The sequence below is a fragment of the Protopterus annectens genome, chromosome 14.part0 (assembly GCF_019279795.1).
Source record: "Protopterus annectens isolate FY-2018-M chromosome 14.part0, PAN1.0, whole genome shotgun sequence".
Classification (NCBI taxonomy): Eukaryota; Metazoa; Chordata; order Ceratodontiformes; family Protopteridae; genus Protopterus; species Protopterus annectens.
In genome coordinates this window covers 374,649,067-374,668,856 of record NC_056748.1, presented here as the reverse complement: position 1 = coordinate 374,668,856, position 19,790 = coordinate 374,649,067, and positions in this window count along the sequence as shown.

Genomic DNA, 19,790 nt, shown 5'->3' with positions numbered 1-19,790 from the left:
AAGGTCATAAAAGGGGAAAATAGTAAGTGTTGGTGGAAGAGGTAGAAGAGCATGGGACAATGATTAATCATCAAACAGACTAATCATCAACTGGCATATCATCAAAAGAAAACCATCAAATGTCTGTTCCTTGAACATGCACTTCATCGAACCTGTGAGACGAGGAAAGGAACTAGTTGATCAACACTTCCCTGTCTCTCAAGCGACAGTATTTCAAACCCACCCACAGCCCCCTAAGTATATATAACAACTCTGAGATTGCACTACAGTGGGGAAAAGTGAAATGGGGAAGTGCTGAAAAACAGCATTTGTCCTTAACTTAGAGATTCTTTTAACATTTACTTTACCAAAGAACATTTCACTCAGTTGTCCCTGATTTTTGAAGAGGTCCCTAATTTTGACTCAAATTTTAGATTTAGCTCTTCCTAAAACTGGTGACCTTTGGAGAAAAGGTGGTGAATTACACTAAATAAATAATGATAATAATTAGAGTTATAGACTTCTTTTAATTCAGAAAATGCATATTATATAATGACCCCTCATTGATATTCAAAAACGTGCATGCTGATTGGTCAGCATGCACGTTGTAAATCCGAGTTACAGTAATGGAAAAAGGTCCGGTCGCCCAGACTTTTTCCATTACTATAACTCTTACAGCAACACTGTCTCGCTATGTTAAACGAGTTTAACATAGCGAGACAGCTTTAAAAAAAGCAACAGAGATTCTCTGTTGCTTTTTTAAAGCTGTCTCGCTATGTTAAACCCATTTAACATAGCAAAAAACAGTTTGTAAAAAGCAACGGAGATTTTGCTTTTTCCGTTGCTTTTTTCAAAACTTTCTCGCTATGTTAAACCAATTTAAACATAGTGAAACAGTTTGTAAAAAGCAACGGAGATCTTGCTTTCTCCATTGCTTTTGCCCACAGCTCTGATGTACTGAGTAGGCATATGCATGCATAGTACATCAGAACTGCCGCAGAATACCAGACAGCTGCAGAAGGGCAGCAAGGAGGCATTATTTAAAAAAAGTAATTATTTGTTTTCTTAAATAATGTCATTGTATAATAGCAATAACCCACTTCTGGGTGTGGGTAATGCTGGATTTATCCACGGTTGGCTTTGTTTGGCCACTCGGGCTTCGCCTTCGTGACCAAACCACACCAACCGTGGGTAAATCCAGCATTACCCACACCCAGGCGTGGGTTATTGCTGTATTACTTAACATTTTCTTCATTTGTCAGTGTCTTAAGTTAATGGTACTAATATTTTAAATTTGTTCCTGATTGTCCCTAATTATTTCTGGATTTGTTCCTGATTTTGTTGAAATTTGTCCTTGACTGGTTGAGAGCTATGCAAGCAACATAATGTTAAATTTATCTGTGCTAAAATTCGGACCTGAATTAGTCACCCATTTACCATTTTTAGTTGGGTAGTTGTTTAAAATTCCTTCTGCCTACAGTTGTAAGGTCACTTTTACAAATCTTGGTGTAATTATCTAACATACAGGATTTGTGTCCAGGAATTGCGGCAAAGACTTCGTTGAATAGTCAGACCTAGGACTTGTCCTGAGGCACACCCACCCAAATTGGTACTGGGTCAATAGAACATCCTCTAAGACAAAGTATGCAAAGTACCAAATGATAGTTATAGTTGCCTTAAACCAATGCTTTGTGTATTGTAACATATGATGGAGAATCAAATGGGTTCCCTAATCCAGGAATATCACATTAGATTGTAATCCTAATTTTGTTGACAAAATTAGTTTATTATGAAATGCAATTAAATTAATAAAGGTTGCTCTGTCCCATAGTAAAACATGTTGATAGATGTCAGAATGAGCAAATTTTATATCATGCTTTTCATTATATCTGAGTGATATCTTCTGAAACATTTTCCCTTTTATTGGTGTCAGATTAACTGGTCTGTAGTTACCTCCATCAATTATTTTTTATAAACTGGAATAAACCACAATCTTTTCCATAGTGTATGGACAGTACCTGCTCTTATGCAGGCTATTAAAAATTTTAAATATCATTAAGCTGAATTGTTTAGTTAATGATAACAAAATTGTTGGAGTATTTACAGGTCCAGTTTTGTGTTTTATTTATTCTTTTCAAGGCTCTGTTAATGATATCTTGAGCTATTACAGGACAGATGTTTTATTTTATTTGATTTATTTAACCTTTGTTGACTGTATTGGTTGCACTAAGCTAATGGCCACGTTTCATGGAAGAACTGAGGTGGTATTTATACTACATGCAGAAATTTGACCAGGGAATCGGAGAGCTTTCCCTACTCATCATTGTTACAAGTTGGACCCATTTTGGAGAAGCATTTACTGTTTCTATTCCAGGCACAGAGACAACCTGGAGAAACAGGGAGGCAGTTAGAGAGAGAGAGAGAGTGAGAGAGAGAGAGAGAAGGAGATGCTGGCGTGGTCAAAGAAATGAAGGAGAATGCAAATATCGAGACCAGAGAAAGTGTGTAGGATTCTGAGGAAATGTTTCAAAGAAACATGTTTGGAGATGAGTCAGCAAATGATGGATATATAATTACAACCCTCCATTTGGGAGGGTTTTGGGATGATTTACTTAAAAAAGTGGTGGTGCAAAGTGAGCCAGAAAATGAAGGAGATTTTTCCTTGATGGACATTATGGAGAAAATACAAAAGGAGGATACAGAGACAATCCTCAAGAATATTGGTGAGATGGAAAAGAAAATATATGCAGAGAAAGTAAAAGAAGGCAAAAATGGAGTAGCAGAAAAGAAGGCAAAAGAAAATGAATTAAGTGGTAAGGATTCAAAATAAAGAAGACAATAAAATAGGCAGGTATGAAGTATGGGACAATTTAATAGCTTCCTTAGCTGTAAAAGCACATGAGGTAGGAACATTTATTCAAATTAACAAAGAGAAATTTTGTGACATTATATTTGAGACCGTTTGTTTTTTCCATGGAAAAATTTCTGGGAGAATATGAAAAACAAGACTGTAACCTGTGGAATCTTTGTGATAAAAGCATTTAACAGGGATACAAAAAGAAAATTCATGTACAGTTTCGAGCAGAGGTAGAAAAAGAGACTTTGAAAGGATATTTTAAAGCTTTATGTAAATAAGTACTGGACATTGCAAATGTTTATGACAAAAGGGTTTATGGACTGGTAGCTGGATTGTAATATTTTATTAAAAATAATAAGAAAAAATATATACTATCTTGTTTGTTCGTTTCCCACCTTTTCTAGCCAGTCCATATCCCAGGCTTTGCTTGTCTCAGGACTTTATTTTCTGTGCTTAGAGCTATCCAGACCTTGCTGTGGTAGAGGGAAGTCCTACGGCTTACCAGTGGGACTGGTGAGCATTCTACTGCCTATCTAATGCTAGAGGAGTGGTTTCCAGCTCTGAAAGTGTAATTTTATTAGCCTTTTTAGGCTGATTTCTATCCCTTTCAACTTTCTGGCTTAAAAAAGCGTGTTTGCGCATTTTTCACATCGTGCAGCACTACGAAACTACAGTTAAACCATTCCAGGTGCCAGAAAGTTTGCTCTTCAAATTTTCCTTTAAAACTAGCTGTTTTTTCAGTAGTAGCACTTAAATCTGAACCCCTGTGACTAGCACTTGCTCTAGAATCTGCTGGAAAGCACTAGGAAGCCAGAAACTGATTCAAGCACTCAGCCCTCCTTGTCAATAAGGAGAAATTAATCATAGGCACTAAACAGCCTAAAATTGCAAAGTACCTTGCAAAGGTAAGGGAAAACAGCTCTTAAACTTTACAAAAAAGCACCTAAACAGGCATGTCCATGGGTCAGCTTCCGGTGATTTCTCCTGTCCACCTGGTGAATCTGGGCATACTGGGGCAATGCGGCGACTGCCTCATGTACACAGACAACCGTCTCCTCCTGCCACCCAACACTACAACCTGCGAGAGATGCACTTACATAGCCAAACTGGAAGCAAAGCTCTCTCCAGTCAAGATTGTGCTAGACAGTCATGAGGAGAAGGCTAACACCTGCATTACACCTCTAGCAACTCATAGCCCTTCAAAACCCACACCATCAACACCCACACATAGCAACACTAAACCCATATTTGTGGAAGCCCTTAACATTAACCTGCTCAAGCAACAAGGACCTCCGAAGCTGAAATGCAAACAAACACCAGTCACAACCAAAGTGACACATAGCTCACAACACTAGTGTGCCACCCAACAACAGCCCCTAAGGCAAGACAATGTACACAACACTTTAGTCATAGGTGACTCTATAGTCAGGCACACTGATGTCCCACTCACCAGGCTGAACAAGGAGTTTACAGTCAGCTGCCTGTCGGGTGTCAGGATCCGCCACATAACGCATGCACTCAAGTCACTCCACAACAAGTATAAATACGACTCTGTCATTGTCCATGCTGGAGTGAATGACTTGAGATGTACCTCCCTGGACTATATGAAAAGAGACATGGAAGAGCTCTTGGATCATGTGACCCAGGCAGGTATGACCCTAGCCCTGAGTAGCATCCTGCCTTTGCCCAGAATTATACCACAGTATAAGGACAAAATGATTGACTTCAACAATTGGCTAAGCTTCTGGTGTCATTCAAAGGGGATCCAGTATTTGTCTGCCTGGGAAGACATGATCGACAAACCACGATGCTTTGCCATAGATGGTCTGCACCTGTCACCCCTGGGATTCAGGTTACTGGCTAAAGCTCTTGCCACCCCTATAGTGCCTTTTTAGGCAAGGTTCAAAGGATAAAACCACCACTGTAACAGATACAAGCATGCAAAATCTGAAGGTAATGCTACTCAATGCTAGAAGTCTAAACCGCAAAATGCAGTCTCTCGAGGCACTCCTAAAAATGGAGAACATCGATATCTGTGCAGTGACTGAGACCTGGTTCAAGACTCCAGAGAGCACCCCTGCAATACCAGGCTACAATTCTTACCACACTTTTCGGCCACAAAACCAAGACCGAAACACTAAAGGTGAAGGAGTGTCCATATTCACCAAGGATATTCACACCTCCAGGCTAGTTGCCCAACACAATGCATCTGAAAGTCTCCAAGTGCAACTAACACTAGGTAAGACTGCAATTCAAATTGTAGCTTGCTACAGATCCCCCACCATATCCCAAGATTCTCACTACACCTTCCTAAACATACTGGAAAATATTAACATACAACCAAACACCCTAATACTGGGTGATTTCAACTACCCTGCCATTAATTGAGAAAACTACTCGGGTACCAACTCCTTTTCCCAACTGTTCTTGGAATTCATAAATTCCAACACCCTGGATTAACTAATCCATTGTTCTACCAGGGGCTCCAATATCCTAGACCTGGTCATTACCAACATGGGAGATAGATGCTCCATACCAGTGGTCACCCCCTCATTGGTCAGGTCTGACCATAAGCAAATCACCCTTGACATCCACATCCCACCCCCACCCCCCAGTAAGGAAACCTCCTTAAAAAACTTCTCCAAAGCCAACTTCATGCTACTGAAGTCAGAAGTGACAAACTTCACAACACCCACGCAGATGGGATCTGGAAGTTCAATTGCAGAATCCTACACTTAGGCACTGTACGAGCACATCCACTCATGCATGAATCGTGCCATCCCAAATAGAACCAAGATGCTCTTCTTCAAAAAAAGAAAGCCAATCTGGTGGTCCCCTGCTATAAACAAACTATACAACAGAAAGAAGAAACTGTTGCAGAAAAGAAGAAAATCCCAGGATACAAAAAACTCCCTCAACAGCCTCAGTAAGAAGTTGAGATCCCCTCATAAAATCCTCAAAAGCTAGTTATGAAAATAAAATTGCCAAAGATTCAAAAGACAACCACAAGGCATTCTATAGTTATGCCAAGAATCTAAATGGCAATGCTCAGATCTGCTCTGAGCTACAACAGAATGGCATTAAATATACTGATCCCAAGGATATTGCCAATATCCTGGCAGATCGATTTAGTGCCAACTTCACCCCCCTCTCACACCCTAAATGGCCCATCTCAATACCAAAAGATTGCCAAATTCCAATAATCACAGCCACACATTTAGAAACAGCACTGTCCAAAGCTAAGAATACAGCATCCGTGGGACCAGATGACATCCCAGGCTGTGTACTACATGAGCTACAAAATGAACTGGCACCCCACCTAAGTTCATAGGTTCATAGGTTTATACTAGGCTATCTGCCCTAAGGCATTTATAAGCCTAGCCCAAATTTTTGTGGCTTACACCACCCCTTATATGAAAAAATACTGTGCCCATTAGTTTGTTGTGCCTCTGTCCAGCAGTGACACAGAGATGATTCCCGGGGTAAACCTACGATCTCCCATCCACAGGTCTAGATTTCTCTTGAACAGAGTCAGCGAGGTGCTCTGCCTCACATGGACCGGGATTTTATTCCACAGCATAGGGAGTCTCTGAGTGATAAATCTATCCCTCCAGCACGTCCTATTTATATCCGTGCTAAGGTTTAAGTCGCTTGCTCTAGTGGTTTTGGTGGATTTGGATTTTTTGAGGTGGAGCATGTCCATTAATTCGGGTTGGACATGGCCTTGTATGTCAGGCACATGTCACCTCTGAGCAGACGGTATGCGACTGAATAGAGCTGGAGTTTCTTCAATCTGGCAGCATATGACAGATTTTGGAGTCCCTTTATCCTTTTGGTGAGGAACTTTTGGGGTCTCTCCAATTGCTGCAGATGTCGGGTGAGATACATCCCGAATGGGGCATTGTACTCGATCATTGGTCTGATAAGTGAAGAGTACAGGAGAACAATGACCTCACTAGATCTGGATGTGAATCCCTTCATGATCAGGTGGGCAATGTAGAAGGTCTTTCTAACCACTTTAGCAATGTGAGTGTCAAAAGAAAGGCCACTGTCAACCTGGGTCCCCAGGTCCCTGATAACCTCCTCTGTGCTTAGTGGATTGCCACCTATATGGTAGCTTGGGGTTACCTTGTTTTTCCGAAGGGTATGACTATACATTTTGGAGTTTAACTTCAGGCCATGGCTCTGGCACCAGCTATCTGTTTCCGTGAGTCCCTTCTGAAGGATATCCGTGTCCGATGCACTTTCCACTACGGCGCCCAGTTTGCAGTCGTCTGCAAACTTTGTCAGCCAAAGTCCTCCCATGTTGGCCTGTACTTCTGAGAAATAGATGCCAAACAATAGGGGCCAAGGACCGAGCCCTGTGGGACACCACTTGTGACCGGCTTGGAGTCTGACACAGCGCCAGCAACTCTAACCCTGTGGGTTCTGTCCTTAAGCCAGTTTGCAACCCATCTTGTGACATATGGGTTTACATTTAAGCTGGTAAGTTTTCTACAATACCGAGTGGGGTATTGTGTCGAAAGCCTTTGCAAGGTCAAGGTAGGCTGTATGGACTGCCTTTTCCTCATCAATGGCCTTGGTGACTGTTTCGAAGAAGTCGACCAAGTTCAAAAGGCATGATCTTCCCTTGACAAAGCCAAACTGGGTCGGGTCCAATGTCTGCAAGTCCCGTATATCTTTGTTTATGAGCTCCATTATGATCCTCTCCATAGCTTTGCAGACTAGACTTGTTAAGCTTATGGGGCGGTAATTACCAGGGTCCGTAGAGGTGCCGCCTTTGTGGAGTGGGACCACAGTTTCCCCACGCCACTCCTTGGGCACGTATCCTGTGGTAAGGCTGAGATTAAACAGCTGCCTTATGTGCGGGTTTAATTCCTCATTTAGCTCGTGTAGCACACAGCCGGGGACACCATCCGGTCCCATTGATGCTGTGTTTTAGCTTTAGAGAGAGCAGCTTTCACCTGCGCATTTGAGATGTCCGGGAGGCTACACTCGGCTGGGATAGTTATCTCTCCTTTAGGGGAGAGGGGTGAAGTTTGCACTGAACCTGTCTGCCAGTATGTTGGCAATGTCTGTGGGTTCAGTGATTTTTGTATCATTTTGGACTAATTCTGAGCATATCTGGGAGTTTCCACCCAGGTTCCTAACATAGCTGAAAAAGGCCTTATGATTGTCCTTTGAATCCATGGCAATTTTTCTCTCAAAATTGGCCTTAGTTGATTTTATGTGTGCTCGTATTTCTTTACTAATAATGATCAGGGGTGACTTCCCTTTTATGGATTTTGTTCTATCATGTAATAGCTTTCTCCTCTTATTGTAAAGTTTGTTAATGGCTGGGGTCCACCAGACTGGACGTTTGCCCTTTGTGGAAAGAGTCTTGGTTTTATTTGGGATTGCCTGATCCATGCAGTCCTGGAGGTGTTCATAGAAGGCATTTGTAAGGGCTTCCGCAGCTTGGGTTGTGGTTTCCACTGGCTCAAGTGTCATGTTTCCATGACACTGACTCAAGTGTCATGTTTAATCATAGCCTCACCTCAGGCTTCGTGCCCACTGAGTGGCGCACAGCTACAGTTATCCCGCTCCACAAGGGAGGGTCCACCTTGGATCCCGGGAACTACCGTCCCATCAGTCTGACAAGCCTATTCTGCAAGAGCATGGAACGCATTATCATGGAACTTATAAACAAAGACATTGGCAACCTTCAAACACTGGACCCCACCCAGTTTGGGTTTGTGAAGGGCTGATCTTGTCTCCTGAATCTGATTGACTTCTTCAAATCGGTCTCCAGAGCTGTGGACAAGGGTAAGGCGGTCCACATAGCCTATCTGGACTTCGCCAAGGCTTTCAGCACCATCCCCCACTCTGGAATCATAGATAAACTTACTAAGCTGGGCATAAATCCCTATGTCACTCGATGGGTTGCCAACTGGCTTACTGACAGAACCCTGACTGTAAAAGTAGCCGACTCCAAATCTAGCTCCAGACAAGTGACAAGTGGAGTACCTCAGGGTTCAGTTCTGGGACCACTTTTGTTTGGCATCTACTTCTCTGAAGTACAGGCCAACACTAAGGGACTCTGGCTAACAAAGTTTGCAGATGACTGCAAACTGGGAGCCATTATTGAATCCCCAAATGATGTGGATATTCCACAAAAGGGCCTTACAGAAACAGATGCCTGGTGCCGGAGCCATGGGCTCAAGCTTAATGCCAAGAAATGTATAGTTATCCCCTTTGGAAAAAAAACATGTACCCATGAACTACCACATAGGTGGCAGGACACTAAACATCGAAAGTGTGATGAGAGACCTAGGGACACAAGTGGACAGTGGTCTCACTTTCAATAACCACATCGCCACAACAGTCAGGAAATCCTTCTATGTGGCACACCTCATCACTAAGGGCTTTTCATCCAGAAAAAAGGAGGTCATTGTTCCACTGTACTCATCCCTCATTAGACCCATTATAGAGTATAATGTTCTGTTTGGTATGTACCTCACAAAACATCTGCAACAACTGGAAAGGCAACAGAAATACCTCACTAAAAGAATCACAGGCCTAAAGCAGATGACATATGCTAACCATCTAAAAAAACTCCAGCTATACTCTGTGGCATATCGTCTACTCAGAGGTGATCTCTGCTTAACATACAAGGCCATGTCAAACCTTGAGCTGTTGGACATGCTCCACTTAAAGAAATCCCAATCCCTCAGAGCCACATGCTCCAGGGATCTAAACCTTATCATCACAATGAACAAAACATGCTGGAGGGATATGTTCCTGACCCAGAGACTCCCCATACTCTGGAATAGACTGCCCATACATGTCAAGCAGAGTGCCTCATTGGCCCTCTTCAAAAGGAACCTTGATGATTGGATGGGAGATATGAAATTCACCCCGGGGATCATGTCAGTCGCCCTTCTAGACGGGGGCCCAGAGAAGTAAATATTGTGGTTAGAAATTTCCAGGGAATTGTTAGGGTTAGGCTTGCATAGGCCTTAGGGCCGATAGCCTAGTACCAACCTATGAACCTATGAACCTATTATACATATAAAATGCATGATAAATGTGGATGGGAATAGGGGTGTTGTAAAATACTGGTGACCACCCAAAGCATGTTTTTTTTTGGGTGTGGAAAAGAAGAACATTTGATAAGTAACTGTGACAAAAGAAAATGTTATATTTGTAGGGAAATGGGACGTAATGCGAAAATACAAATTGAAATATTATAAATGTAACAAAATTGTACATTTATGGATGGATTGAAAAAATGAAAATACAACTAAGGAAAAAAAAAGAAGAAAATGAGCAGGGAGAGTAAATTTTATAAGTAACAGAAATGGAAGGAAAATTAGATAAGAAAAAATAATAGAGGATATAGAAGAAGGTTGTGAAATAAGTGATAACAAGACATTAACTGGGAGGTAGTAAAAGGGAAAAAAGAATTGTTTTGGTAAAAGGGTAAAAGATAGAAAAAGAAAATTTAAAGGGTTAAGTACAAAAGAGAAAAGAAAGGAAATGGATGAAAAAGAATATATACAGCTACTGATTGTGGTTTGGTATAATGGTTAAGGTGTTTGACTCACAGACACAAGGTACAGCGTTTGGTTCTCACCTTGGGGAGGTTAATTGGCTAGGCTTAGAATGGCCTATTAAGAAAGCTAGCCTATTAATTAGCTCTGAACTTATGAAACCATAAAAAGAGAAAATTAAATTTTTAGACTACTTTCTCTAAATGTGAATACTATTAAGAAAGCAGTAAAAATAGGAATATTGGAGTGGTGTGATAGATGTGATGTAGATGTAATTATATTAGAAGATACAAGGATTTTTAATAAATGAAGAAAGATTACAAACAGTGAAACTAAGGGGAGGAAAGATTACCTGGAATTTGGGAAATGAGAGATGTTCCTGAATAGTCATATTCAATAGAAATACCGTAAAGATATTGGATGTAACTTTAGAAAAACTGAAAAGATTAACTATTGTAGATTTAAAATGGAAAGAACAAATATATATAATTATAACATTTTATGCTTATACTAATTGTAAAGAAAGGGAAGGCTTATTTCATCAGAGCTTAGACTATGTAGTGATAAATATAAATATTACATTAACCAGGAGACTTTAGTTGTTATTTAAGAGGCAAGCATAAAAAGAAAGGAATGATATAAGAAAAAATGTTAGAAGTTATAAGATGTGGTAAGTAAAAACTTTGGGATAAAAATTCATGGACTTGCAAAAGGGGTATATATAGAACTGAAGACAATTATTTTATATTATCAGAAAGTTTAGTTATAGGGGAAGGGGTAGTTGAAAAAGGATTTTCTGATCATCTTGCAATACATCTAGAGATAAAAGAAAACAAGGGATATATAAAAATAACTTAACCACTAAAAACGAACGATAAACTGTGTAATAAATCCAAAAAGATGCCACAGGAGCAACAGCAACGTAAACCCAAATGAGATTTAATGTTGAAAATGCAACAAGAAACACGACACTACAGCGGACTGCTGTTATCCACAAAATGCCAAAATATGCCTGGCTTTCTATGTGGGCAAAACTGACAGAAGATTATGTGATAGAATTTATGATCATATATATGCAATAAGTAAATGCAAACAAGACAATGCTCTAGCAAAACATTGTATTTAGTATGTTAACCATTCATTCAAGTTCAAAATCATTGAACAAATATCAGATCAGGAAAACCAAGTGCAAACTATGATAAAAGGTGGCTCAAAATCTTTATTTTTAGAGAACATTGAATTATTATGGCAATTAAGATTAGATGCATGTAGGCCACCAGGGTTAAACAAACTATATTCGTTAACTTGCATATTGAAATTAAGAAATTGGTTACGTTAAAGGTGGAGGTAAGTACAACTATCACATAGTAAAATATTCCAATCTCCTATATTTACATCAAGCCCCAGCTGTGGCAGTATGGACATAGTGTTGCATCTAGATGTATACATTATAAAAACATTATAAAAAAACACCTTATTTAAACACAACAGAAAGGGTTATTTATACTGTGTGCTATAGGTACACATAGATAGTATTTGTTCATAAATAAAGTATCAAGTGTTCCTAGATACACACATTATACAAACACCTTACTTAAATATATTGGAAAGGTTTATTTATATTGTATGCTATAAGTACACATAGACAGTGTTCGTTCATAAACAAAATACTAAGTGTGGTCATAACATCAACACACTTTTTGTTCAACAGTACATAGAAATTTATAAAGTATAGGCTGTCGTTGTCATCAGTGAATAACCACTGGACTGAATGAACAAGAATTTAAATAGGAATACCAGATCCGCCAGCGGAGACAATAAATTCAATGCCAGTATAAGAAACTTCTTTATTCCAGGTTGACGTAAACAAACTTGCAAAAATCCAAGATTAGAAGACAAGCGCTTTCGCCCGGATCCTTCCAGGCTTTATCAAGTCAGAAACGAAAGGTTTTTAAACATTATTTATATATTTTTATGAACAGTATATAAAAGTTATGCAATATTTTAATGTTCAGTGTATGTACAGTAGTGTTAGGTTGCTGACTGAGATACACATAACATCTACAACATAAACATAAAAGAAATGGTTCCTGATTCAACAAAGAGTTAATTTCAAATGGAACCTTAACCATGTGACCTTAGCACTATATGCAAACTATCGCATTCATGCTGTATTTGTATCTGAAGAAGTCTGCTTATTGACGCAGATGAAAAGTACTTAATACAACACCAGTTTGTTTGTTTTAGTGATTTTTGTGGATAACAGCAGTCTGCTGTAGTGTTGTGTTTCTTGTTGCATTTTCAACATTAAATCTCATTTGGGTTTACGTTGCTGTTGCTCCTGTGGCATCTTTTTGGATTTATTACACAGATATATAAAAATAGACTAATGAAAGATAAATGAGAAAGCATAGAATGACAAAGGAAATAAATTAGTAATACAGTTATGGAAAGATCATATTACTATTAGAATATTTTATAAAAATGAGTCTGAATGTTGTGGATGATATTTAAGGAAAAATATAAATATGTTTTTTTTACAGTGGAATTATGAGGTTGGAAAAGCAGAGAAAGAAAAACATAAAAGGACATATAACTATGCATTGGTAGATTTAGAACAGAAAACACTTTGATAAAGAAAAATAATTATGTGAAAGAAATCAAGAAAACTACAAGAACAGTTATATAAGCAACTATTTTTTACAAGGAAAAAGAGAATTAGAATTAAGTTACTTAGGCAGATTAGTACAGGAAGATGGTAGTGTAATGAGAGAAATAAAAATGTAAAAGGAGAAATAGAAATAGAAATGACTCAGTAAAAGCTTATGAATAGTGTAGTACAATATGCACAAGAAATGTTTAAAAAAAAGGCAATGAAAAAAACATGAAAAGTAATACAGTTAAGAAAAAAGAGAATAAGAAGTTGGAAAAGGAGATTTCTTTAAATGAGCTCAATAAATTATTAGGGCAAGTAAATATAGATTCGGCTGCAGGACCAGATGAATATGGTATGAAATGTATAAAAACTAAGGGATTGGCAAAGTAAATATTTTTCAAGATTTTGAATGAATTGTTAAATGAAGGTTTTATGTATAAATAATTATGTAGTGAATACTTAAATTCATATGGAAGAAGAAAGATAAAAGACAATTAGAAACAGAAGACCAATTTTATTGAATAAGAATGATTATAAGATCTTTATGAAAATAATACAAAAGAGATTTAAAACTAAAATGAAACATATTATGGAAGATAGCATATATAGTGTAAGGGGGAAGGGTTGTAAAGAATTATTAATGATAGAGAAATTGTAGATGATATTTTGAACACAAAAGAAGAAGCAAAAATCATGATGAGACCTTATTAAGGTATTTGACACAACTGGATATAAACTCTTACGGGTAATAATGAAAGAATATAAGTGAGAAAGTAAGGAAGTTATGTATGTCAATGTATAGTACTAATAAAGTAAAAAATACTGGTAAATGGCTGGTTAAGCCAAGTGGTACATATGACGAGTGGTGTAAGACAGGCATGTACAATGAGTTGTGTACTCTTTGTATTGGTTATAAATGTGATAGCATGTGAAATAAATTACAAAATGAATGTGATAGGGTATATAACATCTGAAGGGTTAATAATTCTGTTCTGTAAATACTGGCAGATGACATTTTAATAATTGCAAAAAAAAACAAAATCGGAGAAAAGAACTAATGATTTATACAAATGAGTGTCTAGAGATGTTATGGATGGCTTTAAGTAAAGAGAAGAGTAAAGGTTTAGGTGATGTAAAGATTGGGGGTATATATTTTACAATGAATGGACTTTTTGTGTTATGTATAAAATTTGGGAATAAAGATATAAGTAGAATTCTGTGGGAAAAATAGTAATAGAAATCAAACAAATATGTCTTTTTCTGGAGAACATATAAATTATCAGAAAAAAAAGCTAATTTGATAAATTCAGTACTGATGGGAAAAATAGCATGCTTAGCAAGTATATTTATGTTGCTAACAGTATTTGAAAATATATTATTGCAGATATTTTTTCATTTATATGAGGTTCTAGATTAAACCCGGTAAGAAGGGGAGTTTTGTATGTAAATACAGAGGAATGAGGTTTAGGGTTAATTAACCCAGTGGTGTATGCTGCTTCATTAAATTTATACAACGTGTTAAAATAGGTGGGCATAGTAAAAGAGAAAAAAAGAGTGTATAAATGAGGAACTAAAATAATACCAAGAAAAAATGTTTTTATGGAAGATAACAATTGATGATATTGACAAAGATAGGAAAGTATGGTATAAGAATGTAATGAAAAAAATTCCTATGTAAAATCATGGGGAAATTTAACAGATGAAAAAATTAAAGCTATAAAAATAAGAAGCAAATGTTGTAATCAGAAAGGAGAATGTCAAGATTTTTTGTGGAAAATGGTAATAGATAAACTGCCGGCAAAAGGAAATGTGCCTTATAAGAAGAAAAGTGATAGAATATGTTTATATTGTCAAGAAGAGGAAATTACAGAATGTGTTTCTGCAATGTAAAAGGGTAAAAAAGTTATGGGGAAAACTAAGATATAAAAGTAGGGGATAAAATAAACATGGATATGATTAAATATGGATATTCTAAAAATAGAAGTAATGAATACATCAAAATAATATATAAAAAGTTATTTTATGTTATATGGAATGAAAGAATAAATGAAATCATGTTTAATGGTAGATGGATTTTGGCAACAATATTAAATAAAATTAGATGGTTATGGAAAAAGGAGTGGCATCTAACAGGCATGAAAATTTAGTATGATTGTGAAAACAGATTAGCGGTTGTGTGTGTGTGTGTGTGTGTGTGTGTGTGTGTGTGTGTGTGTGTGTATAAATATATATATATATATATAAAAAATATTCATATATATTTGCATAATATTTGTAAATATGTAAATATTTTGTAAATAAGAGTTTTTTTGTATATAAATATAGGACCCCTACTCTTTTGATAGGTGCTATGGGATCTTTTACAGTCCGCTGAGATACCACCAGCTCAAGCAGATGGGACCTCAATTTAATGTCTCACCCAAAAAACACATTGAAGAGTGCAGCACCTGCCTTATGCTGTACTGCATTGTCAACAATCCATCTATCCGGTATGGGAATAGAAACCACAGCCTTTTGATGTGCTGCATGTTGTATCACTGATTATTGTATAATTCATCACAATATCCCCTTTAAAATTTTGCTACTACCAATTCTATTTCTGGAAAATTTGTTGAACTCATAAGCCATTTACTTTAACTCAGATATTTTTGAACCTTTTTTCACTAAAGATTTGACTGGCTATCTAGATTTCATCTGAGGATTAACATATCTATAATATTCTTTTTTTTTTATTCAGCATTAGCAGCCAGCTTAGTCTTGTATTGTGTTTTCTCCTGCTTGATCTGATTTATAAACTTACCTGTAAAATTTTGGTATCATCAGAAAAAGAAAAAAATCCTCTTCTAAATCATGTTAGTGATATCTGCCAAAAACAGCAATCCCTAAACAGACTCCAGAGGTATTCCGCTGATCATACCTCCATTTTTCAGACTTCATCACTAAAGATCAACCTGTGTTCTGTATCTGGGTCTTTTTATGTTCTCCTATTTTTTTTTTTATTTTGGATAGAATTGTGCTGAAGGCATTGCCAGAGTTTAAGAAGAATACATTTACTGTATCTTTCTCTCTATTTCTGCTGTTAACGAATGATACAATTTTCACAATTTGACAAATGATCTTTCTGAGAGGCCATGATTATTATCATTCAATAGAGCAATATCTGACAAAAAATGTATCCAGATTCACATGAGGTTGTTTGTTTTTCTCCATTAGCTTCCAAGGACTATTGCAAGAGTTTTGACCATTATGTTGTGATGAAGTTAATAACCTTCATCAGTCCCACTGACCATTTCCAGTCTAAAGGGGCAGATAATACAGTTTATTTAATGAACCACCTAGCACACGACAGCACTTCTTACATCCCAGGTGATAAATTATGACATCCTTTCACCTTATCCTTACTCAGGAATACTGGTTGCTTCTTTTTTTTTCTTTTTTTTTTTTTGAAGCAGCACATTTCAAATACCAGATTGTCAAATATTATTAATCCTATGTATAGGTAACAAAATATTACATTGTTTAAATGCTTAAATGCTTAATTTATGCATACTACGTATGGATATTTAATGTTTCTTTTTTGAATGACACTATGCTATATGTGTTAGTGTTACTCTAATGATTTTTTTTGTGGTCTGTGGTGCTAAATTCATGACCTTTTGAAATGCACTTCATTGGTTTAGTGAGGAGCTCTCTTTCTTTTGAATATTAATGTGCTATACAGAATTATTTATTTAAGAGCTGAGCACAGCTGTGTGCTACCATGAACTGTACTATTTATAAATAGCCCATCTCAGAGTTGCAGACTTCACTGAAGTTGTGTGACCGTAGAGTTAGTGTGTGTGTGTGTGTGTGTGTGTGTGTGTGTGTGTGTGTGTGTGTGTGTGTGTGTGTGTGTGTGTGTGTGTGTGTGTGTGCATTTTTGTGGTTGAACTGCGAATTTCATTGTCAGGGGCTTTCATTGTTGTGAATGTTATGCCCTAATATCCAGTAGCCTGCATTTCAGTTCACGGACATGATTCTTCTATTTATTTTTTTCCTCCTGCTATTCTTCAGTCTGTACACTTATCCATATATAATCCCCAAGGCAATTCCCATCTTCCTTTTTATGGGCTAAAGAGACAGAGGAAACTATTTAGTACTTCTTTCTTCTTCATTGGTTCCTCAACTGTCTTTCTAATTTCTTTGGTCACCATCCAAGCTTACCCTCCTTTTGATACACATATGAAAAATGATTGCCCTTCCATAAGTCTCCTCAGCCAGCTATCTTTTCCATTTTTCCTTTCTTACTACCATAGGTGCATTCTTTCTTGCTTCATCGTGTGGGAGATGTACAGGTTGATAAAATGTATTTGTATTAAATGCATACATGGAAGCCTCTTAGGAATTGGATTCAGAATGTTTTTTTTTTCTCCATGTTTATTCTTTGACTGTGTCTATATGCCTCTATGAAACATGTCCTCACTAATACTTCTACCAATGCAAATTTATTCTTAACAGGTGACACTGACCTCTTCAGATTTAGCCCCAGTAAATCGTGGCACCCATTATTACCAACTTACTTATTCCTTCTGTCCTTTCCCTGTATTCAACTTCATAATTTTCTGCTGCCTTAATTAATGTGTCCATCTGCATAAACACCTAATCATCAGATTAACGTGAGGGGGTGAACTTTAGCAATTCTTCGAAGCTTCTGCCAAAGCTTGCTTTTCAGCACTGGCAAGTTCAACTGAGCTATGCATTTTGATTTATAGTACATAAAGTCCTAGAATCAATATGACTTTTTTTAATGATAGGGACTAGAAGCAAAGCTACATATTACAAGGTGCTGACATCAGAGTGATGTGCAACATTTAAAAAAACTGCAAGATTAGGTTACTCTGATCTCGGCTACAGTGGAAGGAAAGTTGAATATTTCTTTACTTCTGGATGATCACACTGTGATAAGGAGTTCTCAAAATAAAAATTATTTTGAAAAATTCTCTCATAAAGATATCCCATTTTGATCACTGTAGATTTTCTAAATACAATCCCTTTATGGTGTCACAGAAGATTGCCCATTCTCTATCAGATCACAGATTCTCCATGGTGACATGGGTGGGCACTTAATCCACTGGTGTCAATTTGGGAAATAAAGAAATGGTTCTCTGCAAACTGAAACTATAGTTTGTTTAAAATAATTTTAAAAACTCCCAATCCACCCACAGTCTACCCTCTTCAATGTGACATAGTGAAGTGCCCATAACAACAAGTGTCTTTTTTTTTTTAATAACCATGGAGAAAATCGTTACTACCCACTGCATTTTCACAATCTCACCTATACCCCATCTGTTTTACAATATTACAAAGTAATATTTTGTTTTTATAGTTTTTCTTAAAAAATACAGCCAAACAGTGACTTTGGGACCTGAACACAGGGCCACCATAATACCTTCTTCACAGGAGAACTGTGGTTCAAAGTATAGCCTGCTATATTGGTTAACTACAGACAGTTATATCAAATGACAAGTTACTGACCACAGTTACAAGAACAGCTGTTGCCAGTATGGTAGCATGCACTCCACCCATCAGAAGAATAATATAGTAAGAGGTCAGATGGTGAGCATTAGTAGACCCACCACAAATGATTCTGGCTTTGAACTAGAAAAGGTCGGTCTAAAATGAATGTTTAAAGAAAGTAAGTGTCATTGAGGTGATTGGTAGTGACACAGAAAAAGGAAAAAAACTTCAGTATAAACCATTGACTGACAAAAATGAAGAAGATCTAATCCCTCTGTAATGGGTTTAATATTAACTTATAAACTGGACACTCTAGCAATTCATGATAAAGTAACAATAACTTGTGGATTTTGGCTGGGGATCCTGCAGTGGATAAAGTGACAGTTGTAGCAACCGTTATTAAAAACAAAAAATGTAATAGCATTAAGAATATTCTTGAAACACAGAACGAGGAAATGGAAGTGGTTTAAGAATAAAAGGAAAATATTAATGAAATATGTGCACTCAATGCAGATTTGTAGTAAACAGTTCTTTTCCCATTTGAATATGGGAATAAATTATGGTGCACCAAAATATTGCATCTGTAGAACTTTAAATGTAATGTATGTTGTGAAGCATTTGTCATGCTTTGTAGAGACATACTTTAAAATGCACAACTTTTTAAAAAGTTTATTTTTTATGTGTTAGATGTTATAGAACCTGATCTGATATTAGGGGCAATTATACTAAGATCATGTTAGACACAAGGGAATATGAATGGCAAAAAAGATTCTGCAGGCTTGAATGACCACATTAATTTTAAATGTGTTTTAAATAAACAGAGGTTTAAGACAAAATACAAGAAATCATTTTAAAGAAAGGACATGACTGAATGTGTCCTGTGGATTAAGATCAAGTGAAGGAAATGATTTTAAAGAAGGAACATGTTTGGATATGTTTTAAATGATGCCATGATTTTTTTTACTTTGTGATCTCAGTTTTATCTTGTAGTCAGAGTCTGAAGAAGTCTGAATATGAATAGACGAAAATGCTCACTCTGTGGGTAATAGTGCTAGTTTGAAGGAACAACACAGTGTATTTTGGATTTTTTCTTGTTTTTAATCTGTATATAATGTCATTTATCAATTGCCTTTACACCCTCAAACCACCTCTGATATTCACTTTGTATATAATATCTGTATATGTATATGTATATGTATATATATATATATATATATATATATATATATATATATATATATATATATATATATATATATATATATATATA